The sequence below is a fragment of the Lolium perenne genome, chromosome 5 (assembly GCF_019359855.2).
Source record: "Lolium perenne isolate Kyuss_39 chromosome 5, Kyuss_2.0, whole genome shotgun sequence".
Lineage (NCBI taxonomy): Eukaryota > Viridiplantae > Streptophyta > Magnoliopsida > Poales > Poaceae > Lolium > Lolium perenne.
Window position 1 is genome coordinate 129,311,292 of NC_067248.2, and position 14,994 is coordinate 129,326,285.

The 14,994-nt window shown below is 49.8% G+C and overlaps 1 pseudogene; it reads right to left on the minus strand.

Moving 5' to 3' along the window:
- Positions 1 to 44: 44 nt before the first annotated feature.
- Positions 45 to 14,329, minus strand: LOC127321602 (uncharacterized; annotated as a pseudogene).
- Positions 14,330 to 14,994: the final 665 nt, after the last annotated feature.

Here is a 14,994-nt window from a genome sequence, read left to right on the forward strand (position 1 = left end):
TAGTTGCATGATGACAACATAAACTGCATTTGGGATCCATCGGATGCTCAGAAACTGCATTTGGCATCGCAACAGAAGTTCAGAAACTGCATTTGGGATCCCAACCGAAGTTCAGAAATTACAGAGAACACAGAAGTTCAGAAGCTACAGAGAATACACAAGTCGTAACAAAGTACTCCATCTACCAAATCTGGGATCCATGGTACCAGGTAGCCTAGAGATCATGCACCGAGAAGCACCGCGTCACTTGCTCTGCCAGCTTGTCCATGGCGCTTCTCAGCCACCGCGCGACTGTTAGCGATAATCACTCCGTCGCCGGCACGGCGACGTGTGCCGTACGTATACGAGTAGTGTACGTGTTCCGTTCTGATCTAGGAGTTGTGCCCCGAGTCGGTTAGCTAGTCTAGGTACTATATAATCTATGTAATAACTAGGCTTGTAACACCACATCGAGAATCAATACGAAAAAATAACAGGCTCGATACGGGCCTGTGGCGATACATTGTTTTTTCCGTGTGCGTGAGTTGGAGCTAGCTGATCGTACGTGGATTGCTGCTGTTTTGGCTTGTTTGCTGTGCGTGTGCAGGTCCCGTCTCGCCGGATCGTCTTCGTCAACGTCGGAAAGAACTCGGCGATTGGGGCTGGGCCAACAATTGGTATCAGAGCCTCGTGAAGGATCTCTTAGTAACGGGAGGTCATGACGAAGGAAGTGGGCGAGTCTTCCGGCGCCGCGGCGCCGGTGTCGACGCAGTATCCGCAGTACATCCGCGACAACTACACGGTGTGGGCGACCACGATGATGTGGGCGCTCGAGTCCAACGAAGTCTGGGAGGCTGTTGATCCGGGCGGCGACGAGTTCATGAAGGGCGCGCCGAAGTACCGCAAGGACCGACAGGCACTCACGGCCATCTGCTCGGTGATGCCGATGGACGTGAAGCAGCACCTAATCTCGAAGACATCTGCAAAGGAGGCGTGGGAGACGATCAAGACGCTGAATCTTGGTCATGCGCGTGTCCGCGAGGCGGCCCTACAAACCTTGCAGAAGCAGTACGAGAACCTGGAGATGGGAGTAGATGAGAAGCTGGACGCCTTCGCTTCGAGGGTCGCTACATTGGTCAATGGGATTCGCGCGCTGGGCGAGAAGCTCGAGGAGATCTCGATCGTAAGGCGTTTCCTACGCGCGGCGCCGCCGCGTTACTTGCCCGTTGTTTCGGCGATCGAGCAGTGCGTCGATCTCAAGACTCTCACGATGGACGATTTGGTCGGACGGTTCAAGGCGCATGATGAGAGGATGAAGATCACCTACGGCGGCGAAGCAAAAGTGGAGGAGCACGTGATGCTTACGCGCGCCCAGTGGCAGGCAATGGCCGCAAGAGAGAAGAAGAGCAATGGAGCATCAAGCAGCGGTGGTTATCAAGAAGCCTCCCGCCCGGCGAAGAAGTCGGATGAGAAGCCGAAGAAGCCTAAGAAGAAGTTCGATAAAAAGAATCTTCGCTGCCATAAGTGCAACCAGCTCGGTCACTTCAAATCGGAGTGTCGCAACTCTCCGGAGAAGAAGGCTCTCTTGGCGAAGGAAGGAGATGATGGACCAATGATGTTGATGCTCGAGGTATGCGAGCTGATGGACAATGTTGGATCAACTCCGCATGTGCCGGCTAGGGAGATCGTCACGCTCGAGGAAGACAAGGTTTTCCTTCATGACAAGGCGAGGATGAGGACAGCGAGGCATGTCTGGTACCTCGACACAGGCGCAAGCAACCACATGACCGGCGACAAGGCTCGCTTTGAGTTAGACCTCTCGGTGGGAGGAACGGTTCGATTCGGCGATGGATCGACCGTTGGGATAGCAGGGCGAGGCACTGTCCTGTTTGAGTTGAAGAACGGCGGTCACAAGGTACTCACGGATGTGTACTATATCCCCAAGTTGAAGAGCAACATCATCAGTCTTGGTCAGCTCGCGGAGCGTGGATGCAAGATCGTGATCGAGGACGAGTTCTTATGGGGGTATGATCGTCAAAGGCAACTCATCATGAAGGTGGAGAGGGCGAGGAATCGACTCTACATCCTCAACCTGGATCGGGTGGATCCGGTATGCTTGATGACAAACATGGAAGACTCGGCATGGAGGTGGCACGCGCGCTACGGGCATCTTAATTTCCAGGCTCTACGGCAACTTGGACAGAAGGAGATGGTACGTGGCTTACCGTGTGTTGATCATGTTGAGCAGGTGTGCGACGGTTGTCTCATTGGGAAGCAAAGGCGAGCCCCGTTTCCAAGGGAGGGACAATATCGAGCAAGCAAGGTTCTTGAGTTGGTGCATGGAGACCTATGCGGACCAATCACGCCGGCGACCCCCGCCGGGAACAAGTACTTTTTGCTCATCGTCGACGACTTCAGTAGATACATGTGGGTTGTGTTGCTGAAGAGTAAGGATCAAGCTTTGCAAGCGTTTCGGATTGTGAAGATGGCGGCCGAGGTGGAGTCCGAGGCAAAGTTGAAGGCCCTCCGTACCGATCGGGGTGGGGAGTTCAAATCCAATGAATTCAAGGCGTTTTGTGAAGCTCATGGGATCCAGCGGTACCTTACCGCGCCATATTCACCGCAGCAAAACGGTGTTGTGGAGAGAAGGAACCAAACCGTGGTGGCCATGGCACGTAGCATGATGAAAAGCAAAGGCGTGCCGGGCAGGTTTTGGGGCGAGGCGGTCACGACGGCCGTCTATTTGCTGAATAGGGCGCCAACTAAGAGCGTTGTTGGTATGACACCGTACGAAGCATGGTACGGACGCAAGCCCTCGGTTGATCATCTTCGCACTTTCGGGTGCGTGGCGCATGTGAAGACGGTGGCCGGGCATACTAGCAAGTTGGCGGATCGAAGTACTCCAATGGTCATGATCGGCTATGAAGCCGGTTCGAAGGCGTATCGCGCGTACAATCCAGTGAATAAACAGTTGGTGGTGACACGCGACGTCGTCTTCGAGGAGGAGAAATCATGGAATTGGGGCTCCGCGGAACCGGTACAGTCGATCTCAAACGAGATATTTACTGTGGTTTACAGCGATTCACATGCAGATGATCAAGAAACAGCGTCGCGGGGCGTTACGGATTCAGGCGCTGGTTCTGATCCAGAAGATGGAGGTCCGGGCGCGAGCAGCAGCGCTACGTCTGATGGTGCTGATGGTGCTAGCGATCGGAACAGCGTGCGGAACGGCAGCGAGTCGAGCGCTCGCTCGACCGAGCCGCCAGGAAGCTCTCCGTACAGGAGTCCTGGAGCGAGCAGCAGCTCACGGAGCTTGGCGCGCGGCCCAGACTGGGAGGAGCCAGGGAGGCCGGGTGAAGACCCAGGCAGTCCACGAGGTGGTTTTGAAGCTTCAGCTAGTAGGCCGGCAAGCCCATCTGGACGTGGTGCTGTTCAATCACCAGGACGTTCCAGTTCAGTACCGCACACGCGCGACGATTGTACGTCGCCAGCAGGCAGAGCGAGCAGCAGCTCACGGAGCTTGGCGCGCGGCCCAGACTGGGAGGAGCCAGGGAGGCCGGGTGAAGACCCAGGCAGTCCACGAGGTGGTTTTGAAGCTTCAGCTAGTAGGCCGGCAAGCCCATCTGGACGTGGTGCTGTTCAATCACCAGGACGTTCCAGTTCAGTACCGCACACGCGCGACGATTGTACGTCGCCAGCAGGCAGCTCGTCAGCTCGTGAAGGTTTTGCCGACGCAGAAGCTAGCGCGAATACGTCAGCTCCAGGGTCTCCTTCTACTGCAATGGAAAGGAGACGTCCGCCGACTCCAGAAAAATTGCGAAGCGTACTGGAATTCTATCCGCCGGAGACCTTTGGCACAACGCGTGCGCGAGGGAGAGGACAAGGTCGGTGTTTATTCACCGAGGAGCCGACGAAGTTCGAGGACGCAAACACGGAGGAGTGTTGGCGTCGTGCTATGGATGAGGAGTTGGTGTCGATCCGTGACAACAATACATGGAAGCTTGTCGATCTACCCAACGGCCAAAAGGCCATAGGTCTCAAGTGGGTGTACAAGATCAAGAAGGATGCCGAAGGGAATTTGGTGAAACACAAAGCAAGGCTAGTGGCCAAGGGCTACGTGCAAGAGCAAGGTGTGGATTTCGAAGAAGTGTTCGCTCCCGTTGCAAGGATGGAATCGGTGAGATTAATTATCGCTCTCGCAGCTCAAGAATCTTGGAAATTGCATCACATGGATGTGAAATCCGCGTTTTTGAATGGGGAGTTGGAAGAAGAAGTCTATGTAAAGCAACCACCGGGATTCGTCAAGCGAGGAGAGGAACACAAGGTATTGAAGCTACACAAGGCGTTGTACGGGCTACGGCAGGCCCCTCGGGCGTGGAACATCAAGCTTGATCGTACGTTGATCTCTCTCGGATTCGAGAAGAGCCCACTGGAGCATGCTATGTATAAGCGAGGTCAAGGAAGGGATCGTCTACTAGTTGGCATCTATGTCGACGACCTATTGATAACCGGAGCGGATGAGGAGGAGATTGCTAAGTTCAAGCTACAGATGAAGGAGTTATTCAAGATGAGTGATCTAGGCTTGTTGACCTACTATCTTGGGATCGAGGTGCAACAAAAGCTGGGCGAGATCACACTATGCCAGGAGGCATATGCGAAGAGAATACTCGAGAATTGTGGCATGGAAGATTGCAATCCAACTCAAGTTCCAATGGAACCTCGGCTTAAACTAAGCAAGAAGAGTGAAGCACCCGCGGTTGATGCAACGGAGTATAGGAGTGTGGTCGGAAGTTTGAGGTATCTCGTGAACACAAGACCGGACTTAGCCTATTCCGTTGGCATTGTGAGTCGCTACATGGAAGCGCCCACAACAGAACATTGGGCAGCGGTAAAGCATATACTCAGGTACATCAAAGGGACAACTGACTATGGTGTTGTCTATTTGAAGGAGAAGGGGAAGGTGAAGATACTTGGCTATAGTGACAGCGACATGGCAGGCGATGTTGACGACCGTAAGAGTACCTCGGGCGTGGCATATTTCCTTGGAAATAGCATCGTAAGTTGGCTATCACAGAAGCAAAAGGTAGTTGCATTATCTTCCTGTGAAGCTGAGTATATTGCAGCTGCAACCGCGGCGTGTCAAGGTGTGTGGCTAGGGAGGCTACTCGGTGACCTCATGAACGAGGAAGCGGAACGGGTGGTGCTTAATGTTGACAACAAGTCCACAATCTCTTTGTGCAAGAATCCGGTACACCATGACAGGAGTAAGCACATTGATACGCGGTATCACTACATACGGGAGTGTGTAGAGGAGAGCAAGATAGAAGTCAACTACGTTCGCACCGATGATCAGCTTGCAGATATTCTGACCAAGTCTTTGGGTCGACTGAAGTTCTTGGAGATGCGACGAAGGATCGGCGTCCAAGCTGTGAAGACCGGCACATCGTGCTTAGGGGGTGATTGTTAGCGATAATCACTCCGTCGCCGGCACGGCGACGTGTGCCGTACGTATACGAGTAGTGTACGTGTTCCGTTCTGATCTAGGAGTTGTGCCCCGAGTCGGTTAGCTAGTCTAGGTACTATATAATCTATGTAATAGCTAGGCTTGTAACACCACATCGAGAATCAATACGAAAAAATAACAGGCTCGATACGGGCCTGTGGCGATACATTGTTTTTTCCGTGTGCGTGAGTTGGAGCTAGCTGATCGTACGTGGATTGCTGCTGTTTTGGCTTGTTTGCTGTGCGTGTGCAGGTCCCGTCTCGCCGGATCGTCTTCGTCAACGTCGGAAAGAACTCGGCGATTGGGGCTGGGCCAACAGCGACGCCGATGGACACCACGACCAGCACGGCAATGTACGCCGAGACCCCGATGACAAGCGCCAAGATGTACGCGGACGTTCTCACCCTCCTGCAGCTCCCGGCAGCGTACGCGCCCATGAGGCCAAACAGGTCCAGGATCATGGCGGCATGCAGTGCCAACAGCGCCGGCGGGGTGTTGCTCACCCTCTCGATCAGGAGGAGGACCATGACGACCAGGGACGCCATGAAGGACGTTGCGTTGCAGTAGAATAAGGCCTTGTACCGGCGCGAGTAGGTGCTTGCCAGAATCGGGTCGCCGGCGACGTGTTCTGTCAGGCCGTCGCCCCAGAGGCCGCCGGGCGGGCTCATCGCGGCCTGGTACGTGACGGCTGCCGCGAGCGCGGCGAGCAGCAATAGGTACTTGGGCAGCTTCTCGTCCCAAAGATCGCGCGGCGATCGGGCTCCGGCTGCCGTGGACGGAAGCCCGTTGTCTCTGGCGTCGTCTTGAACGGCGCCGATCTTTGACATGAAGCTGTCCGCAAGACCGTCTTGAACGGAGCAGAACTGCGATTGTGAGAACGAGGACGTACATCGAGGTCGACACCCTCCGGCTGCTACCAGCGGCGAAGGCGCCCAAGAGCCCGACGAGGTCGAGGATCACGCAAACCCGCAGCGCGTGGCACCGTAGCCCTGTCGTCGAGATCTTCGAACGGCGAGGGACGCGACGAAGGCCGTCGCGTTGCAGTAGAAGAAGGCCAGGTATCGGCGCTGGTAGTTGTCGTTGACAGGCCCTGGTCGTTGAGCACCGGGTCGCCAGCGACATGGTGGCCGGGCTTGCTCTCTTGCCAGAAGCCGCCCGGCGGGCTCATGCCGGCTTGGTAGGTGAGGCTCGCCGCGAGAATCGCAAGGAGCAGCAGAAGCTTGCGCCTCTTCTCCAGCGTGCGCTCCTCTTCCTCCTCATCGGCGGGCTCGAACACCTCCTTGAGCCAGCCGGGCGCGGATTGTTCCATCTTCTCCTTCCACTCTTGGCGCCATGCCGCCCAAGACGGGAACACTTCTAACATGAACACTGCGACATGGATGCCGACGTAGAGGAACACCGGAAGGAAGAGCAGCAAGACGTGCACAGATTTGGACACCTGCCGGCAGCTCCCGGCGGCGTAGGCGCCGATGAGACCAAACAGGTCCAGGATCATGGCGATATGCAACGCGCAGTACTTGATCCCCTGGGTGCTGAATATGTTGCTCAGTAGGAGGATGAGGATGACCAGCGACGCGATGAAGGCGGTGGCGTTGCAGTAGAAGAAGGCCAGGTATCGCCAGGGATACGTGATGTAGAGGATAGGGTCGCCTGCGAGGTAGTGGTGGTGACCGTTGGCGGCATTACCCTGCCAGAAACCACCCGGCGGGTTCAGTCCGGCATGGTATGTGGCGCTCGCAGCAAGAATGCCGAGCAGGAGAAGATACATCCGTGACTTCCTGATAATCTGGTGGGCGTCGCAATCGCCATGCTCGGATGCTCTACTTAGCTGATGCTGCTGAAGTTGCTGCTCCAATCTCTCAAATTTGAGGTACCGTTCAAGCGCTACTTGCGCATCGTGGATCACATTCTTCCTAGGCTCGCAGCAGAAGACGAGTGCCTGGAAGGCGATGTAGAAGAGAACGGCGGCCACCAGCGCGACAACGTAGATGCTCCAGGAGCTCCCTGAGGCGGGAAAAGTGGAGTAGAGCAGGTGCGCCCTGCGCACCCATATCAGCACCGTTGGTTCTCAGATTCCTCCAGCTGTTGCATGTAACTTCATTAGCAGTGTTTAGTGCATATGTCCAAACAGGGGTTTGACCTTTTCTCTCATGCAAGTTTTTTTCCTCCTCCTAACTCTCTCTACTCTGTACTCTCTCCTTTCGTTTCTAAAAAGTTGCCATTGTTCTTTCTCACACCAAGCCCCTCATCTCTCTCCTTCACTCTCTCAAAAGTTGCTTTTATATAATTTTAGTTTTGTTTTGTAGTGGAGGGGATGCATCCAGCACACCCTCTTCCCTGACATTCATGCACATCCTCTCTTCCTCTTATCATTTTTTTCTTTCTTCATATGGCAGAGAACATGCATAGAGTGAAAGAGAGGTTCCATGCATGACGAGAGAAAGAGAGAAAACTGTCAGATTTATTAGAGAGAGAAAGAGACATGATAAGAGGATTTATTAGATTACAGAGCGGACTGTACATAGGGTGCGCAGGACGCACCTGCTCTAAAAATCCTCTCTCAGGAAACCATGAGGCCGACCATGGCCGTGGCCGTGCACACCCAGAGCGCGCACGAACGGGATCCGTGTCGCGTCACGGTGTTGCTCATGAGCAGCATGACGATGACCAGCGACGCGACGAACGTGGTGCTGTTGGAGTAGAAGAAGACCATGAAGCGGAGCGGGTGGTGGGTGCTGAACAGGAGGTTGCCGGCGACGTGGTCGTTGGCCTGACTTCCCGGCCAGAACCCGCCAGGCGTGTTCAGACCTGCCTGGTACGTGATGGTCGCTGCCAGTGTCGCGAAGATGAGGAGGTACTTGCGCGTGCTCTCCACGCTGCCGTCAGGACTTTGGCGGAAACGTAGAAGGCGACTAAGGCGACAAGGACGAAGACATATGTAGACATGGCCTCGTCCCAGCAGCTGCCCGCGGCGTAGGCGCCCATGAGGCTGAACTGGTCGAGCATCATGGTGGCCTGGAGCGCGCGCAGCCAGCGGCGGTGGTGGCAGCGGGAGCGGAAGAGGAGAAGGTTGACGATGACGAGGGAGGCGACGAAGGCGGTGGCGTTGCAGTAGAAAAAGGCGTTGTAACGGCGGGGGTAGGTGACCTGGAGCACCGGGTCGCCAGCGAGGAGCACGCCACCGTCCACGTTGTCGTGCCAGAACCCGCCCGGCGGACTCAGCCCCGCGGAGTAGGTGACGGAGGCGGCGAGCGTGGCCAGGAGCAGCACGTACTTCCGCAGCCCCCAGAGGAACTCCGCCTCCCGGGTGGTACTGTCTTTGGAGATCCCTTCCAGGTGACAAACTTCATCAGCCAGTTTGGGAGGGTGCCTCGTCTCGTTTACTGAAGCAAATTGAGGACCATGGATCAGAACAAGATTAATAAGAACTGAAAAGGAGTCCAATAGCAGCAATGAGGCTCAACAGCAAGAAATCTGACAGAGCATCAAACTGTACGATCCGGGCCTTGCATGATGTGACTTTTAGCACTCCAGATTATTGAGACTCTTTGAACGGCTGTGCGCATCTCAGCTATGCAGAGATCGGGTGTAATTGCTTATTACGAGTAATAAAGCGCCCATTTAAAAAAAAAAACTCACCCTGGAGTACTAGCATTTCAAGTTCCACGTTCGGAAGTGAGCCTGATCCACTTGCAGCAGCACCCGCCAGGCCCGGCCCTAGTCTGAACACAAACATGATCAGAGTCGTGAGTTTGTGTTGTTCAATTGGCATTTTACTGAATCTAACATAATTTGTTCCATCAGAGCAACAATAGATGGCTACTGTAAAGGACAAGAATGATAATTTGACAACAGGTCAAATAAAATGATGGTACTAGAGGAGCAAAAATGAAGGAAGCAAGGGCACGTTTGGTAGCCTGTGAGCCCCTTGGCTCGCATCGGGCCAATAATTTTCGGCCCGTTTGTTTGCCTGGACTGAGTGCCGTTCTTGCATAGCACCGGTCTCAAAGCACCCCCGGAACAGCCTGGAGGAACGGTCGGAATGGCAATTTCTCCGGGGACAGGCCCGTTCTCGCGCCTCCTTAGCTCCACCGATGCAACAACTGCACCTAAGTTACGCTCACTCTCCCTTACACTACTCCACACACCCTCTCCTCATATCAACACAAACATAGTTCGAATTAAAATAAGCTGTACATGAAAAAGATGTGTGTTGATTATAGAAATCAATTCCTACAATCGGTTTCGAGTTTCGTCAGTCGTAAATCGTTAATTTCGTGTATAAAGTTTTGAACGAATTTTGCCAAATTCATCGCACACGCTCAACTGTTTGAAATTTCCTTTGAGGGGGTTCACCTCACCATTCCGCATGACTTTCATGTTGAAAGGTTTTTGTTTTGATGGATATAGACGGATAAATAAATGACTCTCTAGACGTATGTGTGAGTATAATTTGGAGTACTTTTGCTCAACTTCTCGCTTGCCATCTTCATAGACGGCGACGTGGTGATGATATGTGAGAAGTGAGAGGTGATAATCCAAGGTGGTGGCGGCATGGTGATGTTCATCTTCGTGGTCGACAACGTGGTGATGCTTGTGACCGGCGTGACCGACGGTGTCATGGTGGTATTCAGCTTCGTCATCGGCGACATGGTTATGCTTGTGACGGGCGTGAATGGTGGTGTCATGGTGGTGTTTGTCTTCGTGGTCGGCGACGTGGTGATGCTTGTGCCCGGCGTGACGATGGTGTCATGGTGGTCTCATCTTCGTGGTCGACGACATGGTGATGCTTGTGGCCGGCGTCACCGTCTGCGTCATGGTTGTCTTCGTCCTCGTGGTCGGCGAGGTGGTGATGCTTCTGGCCGGCGTGAACGACGGTGCCATGGTGGTCTTTATCTACGTGGTCGGTGACGTGCCCATGCTTGTGACCGGCATGACCGACAATGTCATGGTGGTCTTCATCTTCGTGGTCGGCGACGTGCTCATCCTTGTGACCGGCGGTGTCATGGTGCTCTTCGTCTTCGTGGTCGGCGACGTGGTGATGGTTTTGACTGGCGTGACGGCGGTGCCATGGTGGTGTCTGCCTTCGTGATCGTCAACGTGCCAAAGAGGTGAGAGATAAGGTCACTATGTGGATAAATGGTGAGGCTAGAACTGGGCTCGTATGTAACCAAACGATGGGGCCTGACTTCCTTCTTCGGCGCGCAAAAGGCCGCACAACCTACCAAACGACCCGGCTTTCATGGTCCATGGCTCGTTCGCGACGCGTAGGTGAGCGCATCTCGCTGGCGCAGTGAGCCACAAATTGTATGCAGGCTACCAACGCCCCAAACTGCGGACCCCCGCAAAATCAGAGTACACATTGTTCCATATACTGCAGACCCTTATGTCGTGTTCGAGTTGGATTCATCGATGCCAAACATTTGAACTGCATTCACGTTCTTTGTGTCCATCCCTTGCTCACAACGACATTGGTTCTACTTTTACTTTTAGAATGCGTACACGGTTCCAGCTCTCGCTCACATCCGCCCCACAAATATCTTCTACTCCCTCTGGGAACCTAGACATATTTTAGACTATATTTTGCCTAAATCCGCGACAGTTATTTAGGGATGAATGGGATATTGTATTCTTAATCGGTGGTCTCTGAATTCCTATCTATGGCAGTAAGAAGTGCAGTCCAACCGTAATGAAACTTTTGGTTCCCGAGCATATATAGGTGCACCTGATCTAAGTCAAATTTGAAAAACATGTCTACAAGGGCCAAACAATTCTATAAAAAACTACAATGTAAATGAATGAACTTGTGATACGCAAATTTGCAACTTTCGTGCAAGAAATTTCAGTTATGTGTCCTGTGCAAAAAAAGTCAATTATTGGTTCTTTGAAGTTTGAACTTGTGATTCGCAAATTTGCAATTTTTGAGGTGATTTTCTGCAAACAGTAGAAGAATATATACATGTAAAACTTTTCTAGCATTTGTTCATCATGCTAAATATTTTGTGCAGACCCAGGTGCGCCTGAATGTCGGTGCTCCTATGAGTTTGTACAAAGTCTTACTTTTGAAAGAACTGTACCTTGAGGAAGCGGTCAATTTAGGAGGAGAAGCCAGACCGCCACGCCCAAGCTCAAGGAGGGGTACACCAAATGGAATGCATTTTTTCAATTCATTCACTATAGCCTGCAACCAGAAATATTACCATGTTCATCTAAAAAAGAAAAATTACCATGTTTTCTTCTTGTCTTAATGTTGAACAAACCGACAGTGTTAGATGCTAAGCTAACTAAGGAAAACAATATCAACGTATTTTCACAAAAAGAATATTTTTATTTTTGCAGAGGTTCACTGTTTTCATATATTAATTTTTTTGTGATAAACTATTTTCACGTTTTCAGGTTCATTGCTCTCGTGTGATGTATCGTAGCCATGGCATTGTATTTTCCTGGCTGCATTTTCCTTGTGCAGTATGTTTGAACCTAATTATATTATAATTGATAGAAAAATGATAAGGAAATAAACGGCGTATATAGTAAAATACCAGTACAGGAGGAGCTTGTTGCATGGATGGCCCTGAGTCGTTTCCTCGTTGTTTATCATAGGAAACTGGGACGTTTTTACTGTTGTCTAATGCAACTGAGTCGTTTCTTAACCAATGAGGAGGTTGTGTGGACAAGTTGTGGATCCTAATCTCAGTCTCACTTAGCTGATGGACAATCTCTCCTATAGTCGGCCTACTGCGTCGGTCGACTTCCAAACAACGTAATGCTATTTCGATGCACCTCTTTACTTCTTCAAAATCTGTTGGTTTCTTTAGCCTATTTCTCCAATTATTTTGTACCTGTTGATGTAGAACACACATAATGGCATGAGAAAACCATAGGATAATTTGTAAATAATAGCAAATTTTCAAAAGATAATGACAAATGCAAATAAAATTTCCCATACCAGCTGAATGAACTGTTGGGGTGGCATTTCAAAACACTTATAGTAACCTGAACGTCCAGTCATTATCTTTATGACTATAACACCCAAGCTGAAAATATCCAACTTATTTGAAATTATGTTATTTTCAATGTATTCCCGTGGCAAGTACCCACTGCATGAGATTGAGACCATATAGGTTGTTACTGCACAGTTTATGCAACCAAGAACTTACACTTACAGAAATCCTATTTGACATGAACAATATTAAGCTTACAGTGTTCCAATAGTACTTGTCATAGTTCGTGTCGTTTCTTCTCCGAAGAGCCTTGATAAGCCAAAGTCTGCAATTCTAGGCTCCATATTCTCATCCAGCAATATATTGGCTGGTTTTAAATCTAAATGATACATCGGAACTTCCAAATCCTCGTGAAGGTATTTCAAACCATTGCATATGCCTTTAATTATTATATAGCGTGTGTTCCAATCTTGTCCGTGATGTTCATCTATAGGAAAAAAAAAGATGATAATATCTTGAAACATAAATTAAATCATCTGCCTTTTTATTCCAAATAACAGTGCAAGCAGATTATGAGCATCATACCAGATATATACTTGTCGAGATCTCCGTTATGCAGATACTCAAAGCAGAGCACCCTCTTTATATGTTCAGCGATGACAAGTCTTCCTTCATAATTTACATACTCTTTTCTATTTTCCTGGCAGCAGCCAACCAACCGCACAATATTGTGGTGTTGGAGCTTTGTAAGGTTGTTATACTCATTAATAAACTGTTTATCGTCAAGTGTTATCCTGTCATGAAGTACTTTCACAGCAATCTTCTTCCCATTTCTGTGCACTCCCTATTAAACATCAAAGTACTTTGTTTAATTTACCTTAAGTTGTAGCCATGTGCTGGATGTAGCAATTGACTAATGCTCTGACGAAGAGAAAAAAGTGTGCACTGACCAACTAATTCACCACATAATTCTACTCTTTATAATTGTATCAAACTGTACCATATTATCTTGTTAACCTTCTTACCTTGTAGACTGTTCCAAAGGAACCAGTACCAAGTTTCCGGTCAGGAGAGAAACCATCTGTAATTTCATCTAATAAACGGAAAGACAGATCTGGCACCCCACTTGTATGATCCATGCTATTACCGAGAAACTGTTCCCAGGAGAAAATACATGAGTAAGTGCGGAATGATACAACTAGACAGAAATATGCCTCTGAGGCCAGTTGTTTGTTACCTGTACTCAGACTTGATGTATGAAGGTTTCGTCTCCGAATGAAGTGGACGTTTCCATTTCTTCTGGTTTAACCGATTCAGTTACTCCTTTCCATTTCTCCCAACCTTGCATAAACACAAAAAAATTCCGCACTAAAAATATAGAGAGGGAACAGCCCGTGAAAAACACGGTAGAGATCTTGCGGTTTACCACTAAATCAACTGGCTAGGTTAAGTAAGATTTTCTGAGCGAACACAGATTCGTTACCATCAAAATCGCGTTGACTTCACATAAAATGACTACCTGATGCCAAATCATAGGCCTGAAACTGAAGGAGAATAACTGGCCCCGCTTGGAAAGTCTGGTTCCTTTCCCCCGCGTAATTATCGACAGCTTTGCACAACAGAAACAGCGGAATAATTTGGGGACCCTCGATGGCCCCTGCGATTTAGGATGGAAACAAGCGAGACTGAAAATCCTACCAACGAACCAGGCGCGACTTTAGGATTTTCATTCATGCCTGTTAATGGAGAGTGGTCAAGCGGCGAAGAAAAACTAACCTGGATAGCTGCTGCGTAAGGGAGGACGCGGGCTGTCGCCGAAGTTGCTGAAGCAGAGCAATTTGACTGATAGTGGACGTAACCATGGTCCACACGGTTGTTGAGGTGAAGATTAAGGGTGGAGATGGGCACCTGTCTGTCCACAGTTTACTACACAAAAGTTATACAGTATTATTTTAGAAAGTTAAACTATGTTAAATTTAATATATTTTTACTAAAATTATTAACATGTAAAATACAAAATCAATATCATTAAATATACAATAAAAAAATATTTTTATATGGTATCTAGAAAATATCATAACTATTGATAGATTTTTATAAAACTTCGGTCTAACATTACTTGGTTTGACTTTTCAAAAAAATATAAGTCCTAAACTTTGAAACGGAGGTAGTACTTTGCTACCCATGTAAACTCTTTTTTAAAAGACGTAGTACCCCAATTTACCACTTTGCCCCAGCGTAGCGAATTCTTTTTTCTACATAAAGCCACCACCAGCTCCCTCTAGCTCTAGGGTTAAATAAGATTGAGAATAGAGGTGAGCATGTGCTCTTCAATTCAGTGGCGGCAGAAAACAAATGGATGATGAACACACTTTAAATAAAAAAATTGGGCACTAGCCCACTTGCGATAAAAATTTACCAAATAAATCTTAGATAAATAATCAACCGATTACATATGTTTGAAATCTGCACGATTTTGTGATTGATATGTGCTTGATAATTTGATAACGACGCCAAGATGTAAATGTGTTTTTTTTCTGGAGACGCTAAATTGTGTTCCTCGAAATAGGC